This window comes from Pinus tabuliformis, chromosome 4_2, assembly GCF_031772625.1.
Source record: "Pinus tabuliformis cultivar Carrire ecotype Pingquan chromosome 4_2, CPIR1, whole genome shotgun sequence".
NCBI lineage: Eukaryota > Viridiplantae > Streptophyta > Pinopsida > Pinales > Pinaceae > Pinus > Pinus tabuliformis.
In genome coordinates, this window is record NC_142304.1 from 9,667,828 (window position 1) to 9,686,445 (window position 18,618).

The 18,618-nt window shown below is 41.6% G+C and overlaps 1 pseudogene; it reads right to left on the reverse strand.

Moving 5' to 3' along the window:
- Positions 1 to 4,812: 4,812 nt before the first annotated feature.
- On the reverse strand, positions 4,813 to 17,930 carry LOC149168125 (small ribosomal subunit protein uS5w-like; annotated as a pseudogene).
- Between the last annotated feature and the right edge of the window lie 688 nt (positions 17,931 to 18,618).

Below are 18,618 nucleotides of genomic sequence, written 5' to 3' on the forward strand. Positions count from 1 at the left end.
TCCCAGGCAGGTAACCTCTGAAGACTTCGAAGATGATGAGGACTATCCATCAACATCAAATCAGATTCATGATGAAGAAGAAACCCATGAGGCACCAGAGGAATAGATAAGGATAGAAGAAAAGACTCCATCCAGGTATGTTCAAAAGAATCATCCAGAATCTCAAATTTTGGGGCAAAAGGAGGCAGGTGTACAAACAAGAAGAACAATTGCAGAAGCTTAAAGCTATTTGGCATTACTCTCCTCCACTGAACCGCAAAATGTAAGAGAGGCATGCAAAGATGAATGCTGGATCAAGGCAATGGATGAAGAACTTGAGTAGATTGAAAAGAATAACACTTGGGAGTTGGTTCCCAGACCAAAGGATAAGAATGTCATAGGGACAAAATGGATATTCAAAAACAAGTTGAATGAAAATGGGGAAGTTATTAGAAACAAGGCCAGACTTGTTTGTAAAGGGTATGCTCAACAAGAAGGAATAGACTTTGAAGAAACTTTTGCTCCCGTTGCTAGACTTGAGGCCATCCGAATGTTCCTTGCTCTCTCAAGCTTTCAGAAGTTCAAAGTATTTCAAATGGACGTGAAATCAACTTTTCTGAATGGAGACTTAGAAGAAGAAGTGTATATTGAGCAACCAGATGGATTCATCCTTGGAAATGATCCAAAACTTGTATGCAGACTTAAGAAGGCTCTCTATGGTCTTAAACAAGCTCCAAGGGCTTGGTATTATCGTCTGGACAAATATCTTCATCAACAAGGTTTCTCAAAAGGGTCAAGAGATAGCAATATTTATATAAAAATCGAAAATAAAAAATTGCTAATACTTGTTGTGTATGTTGATGATATCATCTTTGGCAGCAATGAAGAAGCTATGAGTCAAAACTTTGCCTTGGTGATGCAGAAAGAATTCGAAATGTCCTTGCTTCTAGAGAATTTACATATTTTCTTGGATTACAAATCCAACAAAATGAAGGCGGTATCCTTTTATCTCAAACCAAGTACCTCAAGCAGATTTTGGAGAAGTATGGCATGGAATATTCGAAACCAGTATGTACCCCTATGGTTACAGGATGCAGCCTCAGTGCAAATGATGAATCAACAACAGTGCATCAACCAACTTATAGATCCATGATTGGAAGTCTGCTCTATTTAACAGGTACCCAAACAGACATCATGCATGCAGTGGGAATGGTTGGAAGATTTTAGGCAAATCCTAAGGAAACTCATCTTCAGGCAGTAAAGAGAATTTTCAAGTATCTTCAAGGAACTCAAAACTATGGCCTGAGGTATTCGAGAGATACAGATCTCACTCTTCATGCTTATACAGATGCAGATTGGGCTGGAAGCATGGATGACATAAAAAGCACAAGTGGTGGTGCATTCTTTATGGGTTCCAGATTAGTATCTTGGTTCAGCAAGAAACAAAGTTCGATTTCTTTATCTACAGCTGAAGCAGAATATGTGGCTGCCGCATCTTGTTGCACACAACTCCTTTGGATGATGCAAACTTTGCAGGATTTTCAAATCACTTGTACTCCACCTATCTCCATCTTATGTGATAATACAAGTGCTATCAGTATCTCAAAGAATCTTGTCATGCATTCAAAGACTAAGCACATACCGATCAAGTATCATTTTCTCCGGGAACAAGTGTTGGAATAAAAGGTCAAATTGGAGTATGTTCCCTCTAAGGAACAAGTTGCTGATATTCTCACCAAACCACTGCCCAAGGAAACTTTTGAATACCTCAGACAGAAGCTGGGAGTAGTTGATGCATCATCTTGTTGTTGAAACTTGTCTGTTTCAGAGAAAAGTGGGTGTACGCAAGTTTCCTGAGGAGGATCCACGTACATATGTTGGTTTATGCAAAGATAGTCGCATATATGGTAATTTGAAAGAAATCAGTGGGGACAAACTCTGGTTGAAGAGAGTCTGATATGGGTCTGACAGAGACCATCTGGCACAGGTTCAGGGGGAGCAGATAAACTTCTGATAATGCATTGTTGGCATTACATTAGAAGCTCTTGGTTCGAGTACACAAGCTGTTTTGGGTTCAGGTGGATCAGCTGCAGAAGGAGAACAGAAGGAAAACATGGTTGCTGATCTGAATAGTGATTGACAGATGCTGCTGATATCAGTTATTAGTGACTTTCATAAGTCTTGCTCTAGATATTTCGTCTCTATGTCATGTATATCGTTTATTGTCAAGGTCATGTAACGACCTATTTTGGTTTCCCCACTATGCCTGGGATGAATGATGTAATGTACTTGGTTGTCATTCATAGATTTCTGGTGTATCCCCACTTGGTTGGGTGGATGATCCCCACTTGGTTGGGTGATGGATGTATGTATAGAGTCTTTCGGTGATAGGAAGGTCTTTTATGATGTATAAGTCATGGTTCTTCTTGAAGAACATCTTTTTGCAGATCTTGCCTACAGTCAGGGGGAGCATGGTCAGCACAGCAGAGCAGAGATTTCAGCATGTACTCAGGGGGAGCACAACCCTTTGCCCTTGATGACAAAGGGGTAGAATGACTTTGAGGATCTTGGGGTTGCCATCAAGTCCAAAGGGGGAGATTGTTGGAATTATGGCACAGGTTTGGCGCTATGGCATAGGTGTTGTCCTTGATGGCAATTCTCTCTGGTGACAGATCTCAGTTCAGGCTCTTAGAATGAAGGAAAAATATATATACGCATGTTCACCATGACAAAGATGCGTATATGTGTGGGTTAGTCGTTCAAAAGTCACGTATACGTATACACGCACTTTCATGCAAGGAAAAGCACGTACATGTGGGAGAACTTATTTTTGGTTCGTGGTATTTAGTCCTTGGTATTTTGAACCTATGGTTTTGGGCCATGGTATCTCATCAGAAGTGTTGATCCCAAGTATTGGGTCCATGGTATTGATTTGTTATGGTTTTGGACCATCGTATTGTGAAAGGGCTAAGACTATAAAAGAGGAAGGAGATCATTTGGCAAAGGATCGTCTGAATTATTGAATATCTGATAATGTGCTAGATCTGGAATACTAGTGATTGGGTTATGGTGCAGAGCTGGATCTGAATGAAGGAAGAACCTGAGCGCAAGGAGAAGGATAAGTTCTATTGATGGGTCAAAATCTTAAGGCTTGAATAATAGTATCTTTGTATGATTTTGATCTGTTATATGTGGCGCATGTTGATATATAAATTTGGTAATCTGGGTTAACTAATGTCTGAATATTTGAAAGAGTGAATGATCCTTTATAGATCTGTACACAGGTTCAATGAATCGAAGGCGCGTAGACACGCTGGTTTTGTGAGTAAAAACAATGTATACGCAGGTTGGTCCAAACACAGAAGCGTATGCATGCGGGTTTCTAGTTATCGAAGTAGCGTACGTCTCTTGAATTGTGTTCTAGCTGCTTCTGTTTATTACTGTAGTGTTCTGGGTTCAGAATTTGGTGTGTGGTTACTGTTACTGTGTTCTGGGTATAGCTGTCAGAGAACTGTCGATTTGATTCAGTTTTAATTGGTGAAAAGAAGATTGTTTGATGCAGAAATTCTTGATGATTGATTGATGTTCATGGATCGAGTCTGAAAATTTCTGAAACGTGGTCCCTGGAAGAAAAGAGAAGGTTGTAGCCTTCTGCAGGTAGTAGCCTGTGTACTAGTGTCTTGGCTAGTGCAAGAGCTAAGGGAGTTGTAGCTCCTTTCCAGGAGAAGCTGGAGAACGAGAGAGGGTTGTAGAGCTCTACAGGTTGTAGCTTGTGTACTGGTAAAGGACTGCACAAGTACAGAAACATTGTAAAAAGAATTTTCTAATTAAAAGAAGATAGAGACAAATTGCAGCAAGTGGTTTTCACCCACATTGGGTTTCCACCTTATATCTTGTGTTCTTGTGTGTGATTGTCTTCTGCTCTGTTTCACTGTTTCTTGATACTGTTTATTTGATTCTGATACACAGATTAACGTTCAACATCTGTAAGATAAATTAAATTATAAGTCTGCATGGTATATGCTGGTTGCTTTATCTATAGTTGCGTATATACGCGGTTTTCACTATCTGAAGTAGTGTATATAATCTGAGTGTGAAAAAGAAAATATTTGACTTGATAATACTGATTCACCCCCCCCTCTCAGTATTATTTCCAAGAAACCCCTTGGAACAGAGGTGGATATCATAGTGTAGAGTCCAGTTTGTGAATATCCAATGGAAAAGTTCAAAAGGTTTTGGCCAGAAATAGTCGAATCGACAAATGATGGCATGTGATTCAAAATTATCCAATGGAAAAGTTCAAAAAGTTTTGGCCAGAAATAGTCGAATCGACAAATGATGGCATGTGATTCAAAATTATTACATGCCTCATTGGTTTTTGGTATATCTATATTTAGTTCTGGTATATAATTCAGCTGCTCCACAACGTATGGACTCGGTTCTCTTCCAGCTTGCTTTGGGACCGATGTAGGAGTTTTTCCCCTTGTAAGATGTTCTTGAAGGATATTCCTCCATTTTTGTGCTTTTGTTGTGGATCTATGTTGTTTTTGTTTTTGTGTTTGTCCCACTGCCTCCTTCTGTTTGTTTTGTTGAACTGAAAACCTAGCCTCAGGTTGACTGTTATAGTAGATTTTGACCTAATGTTGTAGTCCAAAATGGATCTGAGATCCTATAGGGTTCCGCCCACATATAATAGATATTGTAGTCCAACCAACTAGTTAATTTGTTGGGCGATGATATTCTTCAGGTTCATAACACAGTCTGTTGCAAGGACCCAAATCAAGGAAGACTTCCCCGATGGGGTTTTAATAAAAATTTGAAAGCGATTAGAAGTTACCAAGGAAGGGGTTCTGTTGTCCTCTGGGTCATGCAATACCATGCAGCTCCCATGTCTCCATAAAGCATTGTAGTCTGTGGGTACTCCTCCAGCGTCTTGACAGCCTTGAAAAAATTGGTCGACCCTTGCGAGGAGGTGAACACTTCTTCGATTCTAGCAAACTGCAAAACCTTCTTAGGCATGCGAGCAGCCACAATCCCGGCACCTCAGGGGGTGGGCACCATTTTTGCTGTTTCAGAGCCACATTTACCAATGATCTTGACAAGTACGATGTGGGGTTTCCCGATCTTGTTACCCCAATAACCCATCCTAATGGGAATAGCCGAAAACTTGGCCAAAATAATGGCTGTAGAAATTCCCACTGTAGATCAAAAGATTATGCAATATACTAAAGCAAAATACATGACCTACTTCTACAACAAACTTTGCGGAAGCTTAATTGAATATGAGCAAGACCAATGAGAACACATATAACTGAGAATGAGAAATCAATCACACATAACATAGAAGAAATAACCCGAGGAAAGCCTCAGCCTAAAACCCCAATCTCTATATTATCATACAAGTGTAAATATGTTCAAGCTATAAAAAGAATCAGTTCTCAAGCTACCCTGCTCTCTCTGCAATCAAACAATACAACTCACAGACTAAGTAGACACTAGATATGCCTTCCCACATGCCTCCTATTTCCTTGGGCAATTTTTCTTGGGGTCCAATGATGCCACGTGCATGAATTGGCCTCATCACACTCACTAAACTAAAGAAGTAATTGAGCAATCTCCAAGGAATGAATTCCTTCTGCATGCAAGAGATATTCACAATGGAATATTGTTGCAACTAATAGTACATTGTCCCTCCATCTGATCTCAACTGGGTCTCTGTCTGAACTAACATGCATGAGTTATTTATGAGAGAATATTCAGTTATCTGAAGTGTAGCAGTTACATGCATGCATGCATTAACTAACTGAACTCACAATTAATTCAAAAAACTGTTTGAATTAATCTAACTAGACTTGACTCAGTTAACTAAGCCAACTAATTACAACTCAATATTACAACTCATCCTTATCTCTTCAACTGATGGATAAATTCCTCAATTAATGGAGAAACTATTGCATGTCCCCACATAGACTTCATGTTTGATTTTCTACAACTAATTAACTCAAGATGAATTAATTAATTATTTTACAAACAACTACTAAGATCAAATTCGATTTTTTACTTCTCTATTTTAGTTTAGAGACTAACTAAAATAGGAAGGTATCCTGAAATGCTATTTATAGCAGTACTAAATTTAGCACTTCTATATTTAGCATTTCTTGTTGCTATTTTCAAAACTCTGTCTCAATAAGAAAGGGATTATCAGTAACCCCAATCCTGTCTCTGTGGAACTCGAACTTGCATTTTGACAATGCCTTAGTCAAAATATTTGCATTCTCTTCCTCATTCGAAACATACAACAACAACATGATCCTCTTGACCACACAGTCTCGAAGATGGTGATACCGGATATCAATGTTCTTGGACCTGTCATGAAAAACTGGAGTCTCAGAGAGTTTGATACAACTTTGATTATCGCAGTAGGTCACAGTTGGATCCATCCTCTGACCAAACAATCCCACTAGAATCTTTCGGATCCAAATGGCCTCACATGCAGCCTGAATAGCAGCCATGTATTCAACCTCTACTGAGCTAAGTGCAATTGTCCTCTGTTTCCTACTATACCAAGAAACTGCAGTTGAACCAAGGTTGAAGATTCCTCCAGAAGTGCTCTTCCAGTCTGATGGACTCCTTGCCCAATCCGCATTTGTGAAGCCCTGAAGCTTAACTCCCTCTGTCTGTTTGTACCACAATCTGAACTAAGATGTGCCTCTGAGGTATCTCAGCACAGGCTTTGCTGCCTTCCAAAATAGCTTGGTAGGCTGAACCACAGCTTGACTCAGCTGGTTCACCGCAAAGCATAAGTCAGGTTGTGTGTTCACCAGATACATAATTGAACCCACCAGCTGCTAATAAATAGTAGCAGCTACTACCCCACTTGAAGTAGCATCCTCCTTCCTCTAGTTCCGAGCTAGAGGAGTCTACATGGGGTTGCACTTCTCCATATGAAAGTGCTTGAGTGTCTCATTGGCATACTTGCCTTGAGACACAAGTACTTCACCATCTTTCTACCACAACTCCATGCCTAGAAAGTAGTGCATAAGACCCATGTCTTTCATTTCAAACTCTCTTGCAAGGTCCTCCTTGCAAGACTGTATCAACTAATCATCACCTATCAAAATCAGATCATCAACATAAAGAACAATGATCAATGGCTTACCTTATACCATGATGTGGTAAAGGTTCACATCTACTTCACTCTTGGTGAAGCCCAACCCGGTGAAATAGCTATCGATTCTGGTGTACCAAGCACGGGGTGTTTGCTTCAGCCCATCCAAAGCCATCTTGAGTCAGCACACATGCGACTCCACGATTGAAGGTCTCGAAACCCTCTGGCTGCTCAATGTACACCTCCTCCTCAATATTCCCATTGAGGAATGTTGTCTTCACATCCATCTGATGGATCTTCCAACCCATCTGCGCTGATAGTGCCAACATCAATCTGATAGATGAGTACCTTTCTATAGGAGCAAAGGTCTCATCATAGTCGATGCCCTCGACCTGTGAGAAACCTCTTGTAACAAACATTGCCTTATGTTTCTCAACACTACCATTAGCTGCCTGCTTTACCTTGTAAAGCCATATGGAACTCACCACTGAGTTACCTTGAGGTCTTGGGACAACATCTCACACACTATTCCAAATGATAGAGTCGTACTCCTCTACCATTGCATCAACCCAGACTGGTTGCTACACTGCTTCCTCGAATGAAGAAGGTTCGATATCTACACACTCCCCAACCAAGGCCATGTACCCAGTGTACTGCTCGGGTGACCTCCTCTATCTGCACTAAGAAGATGGATGTCCCACATTCTCCCGTGCATCGAGCATCAACCTGTCAGCTTCCCTTGAGCGCTTCTGCCCATCTCTGGAAGTCTCAGCATAGGAGGATGTCTCCACTCCCCGATCCTCTACATGCGACTGCTCCGCATCAATCTGAGGCTCCTCCTCATTAGGATCTGAAAGTTCATCCTTTACATGCAACATGAGCTCACTCTCAAGTGATAATCGCATGGCTTTCTACTCGTCGAACTTCAGATCCATGCATACCCCTGTCCTCTTACTGGTAGGTAGGTACACCTGATAGTTGTGGGGTGTATCCATGTACCCCACAAGTCTTCCCAACTCAGCTATTGGATCCAGCTTCTTCCGGGCATCTTTGGTCACATGACAGTAAACTGATGATCCAAATATTTAGAAGTGACTCACATCTGGTCGCTTCTTGGAAAAGGCCTCCATAGGTGTCTTCATTCCCGGTATACGGTGCAGGCTTTTGTTCTGCAAGTATACCGTTGTATTGCATGCCTCAGCCCACAAATGCAGTGGTAGGCTTTGGTCATGCAACATCACTTGAGCTGCTCCCACAATCGATCTGTTCTTCCTTTCGGCCACCCAATTCTGTTGTGGGTTATGGGGTGTCATCAATTCCCGTTTAATTCCTTTTATAGCACAAAAGTCTTTAAATTATTGGGAGACATACTCTCCACCATTGTCACTACGCAAGGCTTTTATTTTCTTTCCATATTATTTATCTGCCAAGGCTTTAAACTCACAAAACCTCAAGAATGTCTGATCATTCTTTTGCATAAAGTAGATCCAACATATACAAGAAAAATCATCAATAAAAATAGTGTAGTACCTTTGTTTAGTGGTGGAGGCTATAGACAATGGTCCACAAACATCTGAGTGAACTCGCTCTAGGATTGCTGCATCTCTACTATCTCGATCTGGAAAGGAAGATTTCGCATACTTACCCAAGGTACAACCTTTGCATGTATTTGTCTACTCCATTTTTCTGTTGGGTAGTCCAGCTGAAATCTGTTGCATGATCTTTAGTGTCACACCCCTACACCTGCGGTAGTCTTTCAACCACTTATATTGAGGTGTAACACCACCGAACACTTTCTTTACACCAATACTTATGTTCGTGGACTACGCCTTAATTCACTTTCTCCTACTTAGTTTGTGTTTCAAAACCAAGTATTATTACGTTTAGCCTTATACCAATGAACACCCATACTCATTCATTATCAACAGCAATTATAAACGAAGAAGACAATTGCACAGTATAAAGGGAGGGGCAACTCCCTGCAATATGAGTCTGCCCGAATCAATATATTATATAATCTTCACTTTTACAATGTACAAGCTAAATCTTGGGAAACCCCAAATTTACACTTAGTCAATTTTCACAACTTCGGCAAACTCGGTTGCCCAGCTCATCGGCACCTCTACACGGTCGCCGCACGACTCTCCAACCCGTCGTTCACCTCGTCGCACATCTTTGCCGGTTCGCTCTTCGTTTGGTCGCAAACTCCAAAACCGTGTATCCCTGCCCACACGCAGTCCCACTTGCCAAATCTTGACAAACGCCCAAATCGTATGAACAGCACGTAGTACCACCTGCCCAACTCTACGACCTCCAGTTCCAACCTTCGTTCACCTTCGTGCACACTTGCACGGTGGGCGGGCGCTCACCTGAGTCACCAAGACACCCACGCCAAGTCGTCGCACAATGCGGGCGCCACACACCCGTGCACGCCCTTCTCCAACCACCGGGCGGACCCTCGCCTGCACCTTCGCCCAACACCAAGTACGACTTTCCTTTACCGTGCGTTCACCCAAGACCGGCGCATGAGATGTGCACCTCCCCTCTTGAACTGCGCACTAGAAAACTGCGCACTTCTTCCTTAGAGCAAAGATCTGTGTGATCGAATGATGGTGGAATAACTCCACGCATCCACTAATATATACACAGGCATAGGGCATAGTCTTGCTACCCAGCCGACTCACCCAACGCCCCAAACGCCATCTCAAAGTTATCAAACGCACCGTCGGCTCCACATAATGTTGGTCGGCCTACATAACGTTTGTCACCACGCTCTCATGCGTATAGATAGCAGCTCGCTCTTCATTTATGCATATAAGTCCACCGCACATGAAGCCAAGCTCGCACATTGCACCGAACCACAGTTCGCCTGTCGTCGCACATCGGTCGGTCGCTCCTCCATTCGGTCGTGCACGCCTTGCCCGTCGCACCTCCAACATGCGCCCGCCGTGTGCGCGCGCCTGCTTGCCTAGCACTCAACCGTTGCACAACTCGAAGGCCTTACATCCTCCTCCACCTCAAATCGTTGTCATCCTCGACAACATATCATCTTGGTAGCCCTCCACCAAGATCATCAATATCCATGATGTCAACTCCTCCACATACTGTAAACATATCTGCATCATATGTAGAACCACTGTCTCCACCATGTATCGCCTTGGCAACCGTCTGTCACCAAGACCACATACCAAGGTATACACCTCATCGGTATGTCATACATCAGAGATCATCTCAATCCATGACCATCGATCACCCTGTCACAATCTCCACATGCTGCTCTCCACCATGGAAGGCTGGTCCCTCCATCCAAGCTACATGCTCACTGCAACATATCGTGTCAACTTCCTCATGTGTCATCATGTGAACTGTTGCCATGATACTTCAACATAATGCTAACACATCTCTGTACACGCTGCAGCCCCATGTTTGAACTAGTTGGGTAGCTAATCCAACCGTCACGCTCAAACCATGAGAGTGAACATCCTCATGCCACCATCAGTTGTTTCTCAAAACATCCTGCCACATCCTCAACTCGATCAAGAATCCATCTCCATATAAGTGTAAGCCATGCTCAGGTCCATGAAGTAGTCCTCATCCCATCTGCAACATGTTGTCCATGATGTTTAGTGTCAATGTGCTACATGAAATTAGCCACATCTATCCCAACATCATCATCCATGTGTGTATCTCCTCCATATGAAGAGATCATCTCATCAATCTCCAACTCTCGGTGTGCCACGTCCAGGTCCATGAAGCAACCTCCATCATATCTGCAATGTGTCATCCCTCAAGTCTGCCATAGAAACAAGTATCTACTTGTCTCATCTATCCATGTGCTGCCCATGATCATAGATCAATTAGCTCCCATGTCAAAAGGTAGTTGAGTCTCGGCTCAACTCATGCCCCAATGTTGCCACCAAGGCATCATCATCATCGTGACTCCATCACTCCAAAGTGTCTCATATCGATCCTCCACATCAAGTCACTCTTTCAAGCCATTCCCATACATGTACTTGAAAGTATGCACCCCATCCTGCATCAAAGTCTCTGACCTCAGCTCCTCAATGCATCAAATCCTCTAAGTCCACCATGTATGAAGTCCCTAAAAGTCACAATCTCATGTCATCATGAGCTCCATAAGTCATCCCCAATCAACACATCAGCAAGCATACAAGTCTTCGCCCAAAGGTCTCTGCAAGTTGCCTCAGCTCTCCATGTAGTAGGACTGCTCCATAGTCTGCTCACAACTCCATCCAAGTCCATGGCCTTGTTGTACATAAGTGCACAACCACTCCACCGGCTCATAAATAATAGGTCTCCATGTCACATCAGCAAATCCACCTGCACAACATCCCTGCCTTGGCACTCCTCATTGGATGCCCGTAAGTGACACCACTACAAGTGCTCCTACATCATGTCCCTGCATAAGACTGCCATGCTCCATGTCTCCAGCCTGATGTCCATGACTAAGTTGCCCATGTAGTCCAACCAAGTAGACCCATCACAACAATCGGTCATCCTCATCCAAGTCTGCTATCTTCAGTCTAATGAACTCAATCACCCAACCATATCATCATCATCACATCACGAGTCCCTTCCATCATGGCTCCCCCACTAAAGGTTCCACCAAGACTTGCTCTTGGTCTCGGCCATGAGAAGTCCAACCAAGCATCATCATACCTCAAGTGTGTGCCCTCCAATCTCTCCATGAGTCATGCCGGGCACTTAGCCAAAGTGGCTAAAACATGGCCCACTCCTCCACAACAATCATCATGTTCCTCCCTTGTCACGGGCCTTTGCACCTTTCATCATAAGGTCACAAACAACCCCAACAAGTCCTGCAACAATCAACAATCCTTGCCCTTCATCATCATCATGAGGTTCCTCCAAATGAGTATCCTCATTCATCCATGTCTACAAACCACACGATCCTGGTCCAACTTGATCAATCTCAAGTTCATCCTCCATCGTTGTCACATCTGCAACATCTTCAACTATCATCACTTCCTCTTCCTTGATAGCACAATCTGCAACTTCATCTTGCTCCATTGTCCAACCAAGTTGAAGAAGTTCATCTTCAACATTCTTTTCCAAGACTTCAAGTTCCTCTTGAATCCGGGGATTCTCTTCTTTCAACCTCTTCAACCTGTATAAGGTAAGCAAGAGCTTCCCTTTGCATTCTTCCAAACTTGCCATGCCTTGTTGTTCAGCTTGGCCCAAGCACTAAGCTTCACCCCTGCTAAACCTGTTTCATTCACCAGCTTCACCAAGTTCCCTGCAATCATGAACTGGCCCTTGTTCCACTTGTATGTGAAACCAACTTCCTTCACCTGCAAGTACCTGCTTCCATTGTCACTTCGTCATGAGCAACCTTGCTCACCAACTCCAACCGAGCTCTGATACCAACTGTCAAGTTGTGTATCAGCTTCAATTCTTCAACACCCGAACCTGTTCAACAGCTCTGATACCAACTGTCACGCCCCTACACCTGCGTTAGTCTTCCAACCGCTTATAGCGAGGTGCAGCACCACCAAGCACTTTCTTTTCACCAATACTTATGTTCGTGGACTACGCCTTAATTCACTTTCTCCTACTTAGTTTGTGTTTCGCAACCAAGTATTATTACCTTTAGCCTTTATACCAATGAACAACCATACTCATTCATTATCAACAACAATTATAAACGAAGAAGACAATTGCACAGCATAAAGGGAGGGGCAACCCCCTGCAATATGAGTCTGCCCGAATCAATATATTATATAATCTTTACTTTTACAATGTACAAGCTAAATCTTTGGAAACCCAAAATTTACACTTAGTCAATTTTCACGACTTCAGCAAACTTGGTTGCCCAGCTCGTCGGCACCTCCGCACGGTCGCCACATGACTCTCCAACCCGTCGTTCACCTCGTCGCACGTCTTTGCTGGTTCGCTCTTCATTTGGTCGCAAACGCCCAAACCGTGTATCCCTGCCCACACGTAGTCCCACTTGCCAACTCTTGACAAACGCCCAAATCGTATGAACAGCATGTAGTACCGCCTGCCAACCTCTACGACCTCTGGTTCCAACCTTCGTTCACCTCCGTGCACACTTTCACGGTGGGCGGGTGCTCACCCGAGTCGCCAAGACACCCACGCCAAGTCGTCACACAATGCGGGCGCCACACACCCGTGCACGCCCTTCTCCAACCACCGGGCGCACCCTCGCCCGCACCTTTGCCCAACACCAAGTACGACTTTCCTTCACCGTGCGTTCACCCAAGACCGGTGCATGAGATGTGCGCCTCCCCTCTTGAACTGTGCACTAGAAAACTGCGCACTTCTTCCTTAGAGCGAAGACGTGTGTGATCGAATGATGGTGGAATGACTCCATGCATCCACCAATATATACACAGGCGTAGGGCGTAGTCTCGCTGCCCAGCCGACTCACCCAACGCCCCAAATGCCATCGCAAAGTTATCAAACGCACCGTCGGCACCACATAATGTTGGTCGGCCTACATAACGTTTGTCACCACGCTCTCATGCGTATAGATAGCAGCTCGCTCATCATTTATGCGTATAAGTCCACCGCACATGAAGCCAAGCTCGCACATCGCACCGAACCGCAGTTCGCGCATCGTCGCACATCGGTCAGTCGCTCCTTCGTTCGGTCGTGCACGCCTTGCCCGTCGCACCTCCAACATGCACCCGCCGTGCGCGCGCGCCCGCTTTCCTAGCGCTCAATCGTCGCACAACTCAAAGGCCTTACATTTAGGGCTCCATGGAGCAAGTGGCCCAGTCTTCTATGCCATAGCTCGCCAACATCTTAGCTCTACACCATCTCAGCTTTAGAACAAAATGCAGCACAATCGTCTACCTCTAGCTTGTAAAGATTCTTTACTCGAATCCCAATTCGCTTGGTTTGTCTAGTATGGATATGCCTCAGGAATACCTTTCCTTTACTAAAGACTACATCATAGCCTTTATCTTCTAGCATAGCGATAGACACAAGATTATTCTTCAAACCTGGTACATACTTTACATCAGCCAGGGTGAGGGAAGCTCCATGCTTCCTCTGAAACACAACTGTACCCTCACCTGAAACATGGTACTTTCCATCATCGCCCATCTCGATATGCATCGAGAGATCCTTCTCCTCCAAGGTACTGAAACGATTCTTGTCACCTGACATGTGGAATGAAGCTCCACTGTCCAACTACCACACACATCCCACCATGGATGAAACCATGCATGCAATACGAGAGAAATCCAGCTCAAACTGTGAGGCCAGTGCCTCACCATTAGATCCCTTTGAGGATCCCTTCTTGGATTTCTTCTGTGGACAATTTGTAGCATAATGGCCCACTTCATGAAAATGAAAGCATCACACTTTCGATTTGTCAAACTTCTTCTCACCATGGGAAGAACTGGATTTGGGATGGGATGCCTTCCCTTTCCCTTTCCTTGCCTTACTCACTAAGGCTAGATTTTCCTCATCATCTTGCTTTGATGAGGATCCATCTCTGGTGCTTCTTCTTATTTCCTCCTGCATCAGATCCGACCAAAGTCGTTCCCAATCGGGCAGTTTTTCTCTTCCATTAACTGACTCTTGGTAGCTATGCTAGCTCTTAGGAAGACCGAGGAGTGCAAGACTCACCATGTCATCATCAACGATCATGATTCCTACACTTCCAAGCTCATCCCTACAGGTGGTGAGCTTGTTCAGATATGTGTAGATCATGTCGCCCTTTTCACACTTGATTTTCTGAAGCTTGTCTTTTAGCACCAGCTTCCTCTGATCGATGTTGTTCTGATATAGATCTTTCAATGTTTTCCACATCGAAAATGGTGTCTCCTTCCCATGGAGGCTCAAGACAATGTGGTCTTGAACTCCCTCCAGGAGGATTCTCCTTGCTCTAGCCACACATTTCTTCCATTCCGCCAATTCTGTAGCATTAGCCGGCTTGGGGACTTCTTGATCAATGAAGTCCTTTAAACCATTATCCTTTAATACTGCTTCCATGCGATCCTTCTAGGTTATATAATTTGAGCTTCCATCATGGGCTTATTCGAGTCTTAAACTATTAAACTCCATTGGTGAAATTGAGATGTGATAAGAACTCGATTTCTATATTCAGGAACTTGAAGCTTTGAACTTCTCCCTTCATGTATATTGTTCTTTGCTTTGATCAACTTTGCTCTGATACCATGTAGAAATTCCCATTGTAGGTCAACATATTATGCAATATACTAAAGCAAAATACAAGATCTACTTCTACAACAAACTTTGCGAAAGATTAATCGAATATGAGCAAGATCAATGAGAACACATATTACAAAGAATGAGAAATCAATCACACATAACATAGAAGAAATAACCCAGGGAAAGTCTCAGCCTAAAACCCCAATCTCTGTATTATCATACAAGTGGAAATATGTTCAAATTACAAAAAGAATCAGCTCTCAAGCTATCCTTCTCTCTTTGCAATCAAACAAAACAGCTCACGGATTGAGTAGACACTAGATATGCCTTCCCTCAGCCCTCCAAGCCTCCTATTTCCTTGTGCAGCTTTTCTTGGGGTCCAATGATGTCACATGTGGGAATTGGCCTCATCACACTCACTAAATTGAAGAAGTAACTGCGCAATCTCCAAGGAATGAATTCCTTCTGCATGCAAGATATATTCACATTAGAATATTCCTACAATTGATAGTACATTGTCCCTCCATCTGATCTCAACTGGGTCTCTATCTAAACTGACATGCATGAGCTATTTATGAGAGAATATTCAGTTATCTGAAGTGCAGCAGTTATATGCATGCATGCATTAGCTAACTGAACTCACAATTAATTCAACAAACTATTTGAATTAATCTAACTGGACTTGACTTAGTTAACTGAGCCAACTAATTACAACTCAATATTACAACTCACTGATGGATAAATTCCTCAATTAATGGAGAAAATGTTGCATGTCCCCACATAGACTTCATGTTTGATTTTCTACAACTAACTAACTCAAGATGAATTAATTAATTATTTTACAAACAACTGCTAAGATCAAATTCAAATTTTTACTTCTCTATTTTAGTTCAGGGATTACGTAAAATAGGAAGGTATCCCGAAATTCTATTTATAGTAGTACTAAATTTAGCACTTATATATTTAGCATTTCTTGTCGCTATTTTCAACAATGGCTCTGCGGTTGGCCATGGCCACCTCTTTCCTGCGCTTAACACCGAGCCTGACGTGGCCATTTCCGTCACCCACGACAACAAAGGCCTTGAATCGAGTGTTCTGCTCGGCCCTTGTCTACTTTTGTCCAGATATGATCTTCATGACCTCATCCTTCAACTGGGGTCCCACCATGGTCTCCACGATCTGGTGCTCCTGAATGGCCAACGAGAAGAGATAGATTGGCTCAAGGGAATGAATTTTTCCTTCTTTTACCAGGAAGCTGAGCTTTATCACGGGTACCCACTTTCCTTCTTCATCTCTTGTAATATTTATGTTATATATTTTGAATTATATTTTTTTTGAAAATACGAGTTTATGTAACTTTGGAAATTTTATGAGAATGGAATTTTTTTTAAGGATTAATTATAAGTTTAGATTCTTTTTTTTAAGGATTAATTTTAAGTTTAGCGTTTGAATCTATAATGTATAATCATACTTTTTTTCAAGTTTTAAGTTGTTTTTCTTATACTGAATTGTAAAATAAAGATATAAATTGAACCTTTTTATTGATATATTCTTAGTATTTTACTTATTTGTAAATTTGCATTTATAAAATTGTCTATTAAAAAATTATAATTGGATGCTTATTTTTATTTTTATTGTAATTGTTATGTTATATATATTGAATCTTTTAATAAAATGTTTGAAAATATGAATTTATGTAACTTTGAAATTGTATGTGAATGAAATTCTTTTTAAGGAGTAATTATAAGTTTAGATTCTTCTTTTTAAGTATTAATTTTAAGTTTAGCATTTGAATCTACAATGTATAACCATAATTTTTTTAAGTTTTAAGTTGTTTTTCTTATATTGAATTGTAAAATAAAGCAATAAAAGAAATTTTGGAATTTTTTATTAAGTGGAATTCCCTTAAAAATTTAATATATGTTTAATGTTTGAATCTAAAATATATGATGTCACTTTCTTTAGGTTTTAAGTTGTTTTTATTTATATTGAATTATAAAATAAAACTTGTGAGAATATGAATTTATATAAAAAAACATTGGAAAATTTATATGAAGTGGAATATGAGTTTATGTAACTTTGGAAAATTTATGTGAATGGAATTCTTTTTAAGGATTAATTATAAGTTTAGATTCTTCTTTTTAAGGATTAATTATAAGTTTAGTGTTTGAACCTATAATGTATAATCATACTTTTTGTAAGTTTGTTGTTTTTCTTATATTGAATTGTAAAATAAAAAATACGATTTTAGATAAAGAAACTTTGGAATTTTTTTATGAAGTGGAATTCTCTTAAAAATTTAATATCTTGGATTTCGTATTGTAAAGCTTCTTCACATAGTCATATAGGGGAAGTGTTTTTCATCTTCCACCTTCTTAGTATCACAAATCTGACAAATTCTATCATCCCAGGGCGTCTTGGGAGTAGACCACCACCGAGTCTCACTCTGAAACTCATGAGAGTTAGTTTTAATCCTAACAATGTTCATTTTCTTCTTAGTGCTAGTCAGCATAAAGAGATAGTTCTAGTTATCGAGGGTGGGGTTGATCACCTCTTTATAGTACCTTAGCTTTCTTTTACCCTCCAGCTCCTTAGCATTCCACATCCTCTCCTTAAAAATGGAGGTAATAGTATCTTTGATATTGTCATTGATTCCCATGATGATCTCCTCCTTAATGCCCCAAAGGTTGAGCTAAGACTAAGCATCCTGATTCCACCCGCGCTTGAGGTGCAAGTGGGGGTTTTGACTAAACTTAGAAGCAATTTTTCGGAGCCTCTTGGATTTCGTATTGTAGAGCTTCTTATACATCGGATATCTAAACATAATCATACTTTCAATGGGGGACAGTCCAAATTCGATCAAGAGGATAGGCTAGGGAGTATTTCCCTTGATCTTGATATTGGCAAATATTTTAGGCACACTGTGTATAAATGGAAATGCCTCTAGAGATTACTCACAAAGAAATTTGATCTGGAACCATTACCATATAAGGTGAAGGGTTCAGTTTGGTTGAGGCGATGAAAGACAAAGGTACCATATGAGGGTGAAGGGTTCAGTCTAGCTGAGACTATGAAAGACAAAGGAGGTCTAGTCTGGGATGCAATTATCAATAAAAATAAACTCTTAGAATTGTCAATGAAAATAAACTCTTAGATTGAGAAATTGGGAAGGAAGTTGCACATGTCTCTTTTTTGAGTAGATTGTTTGATTGTATTACTGTTAACATTAACATTTATTTTTCACTCAAATTGGGCTATAGTTAGATCATGTAACATATCACATCTTTTTTCATCTATGCTCTTCTTCCATATGTGCTACCCACTTACGGTGTTTCCTTTGCAACATT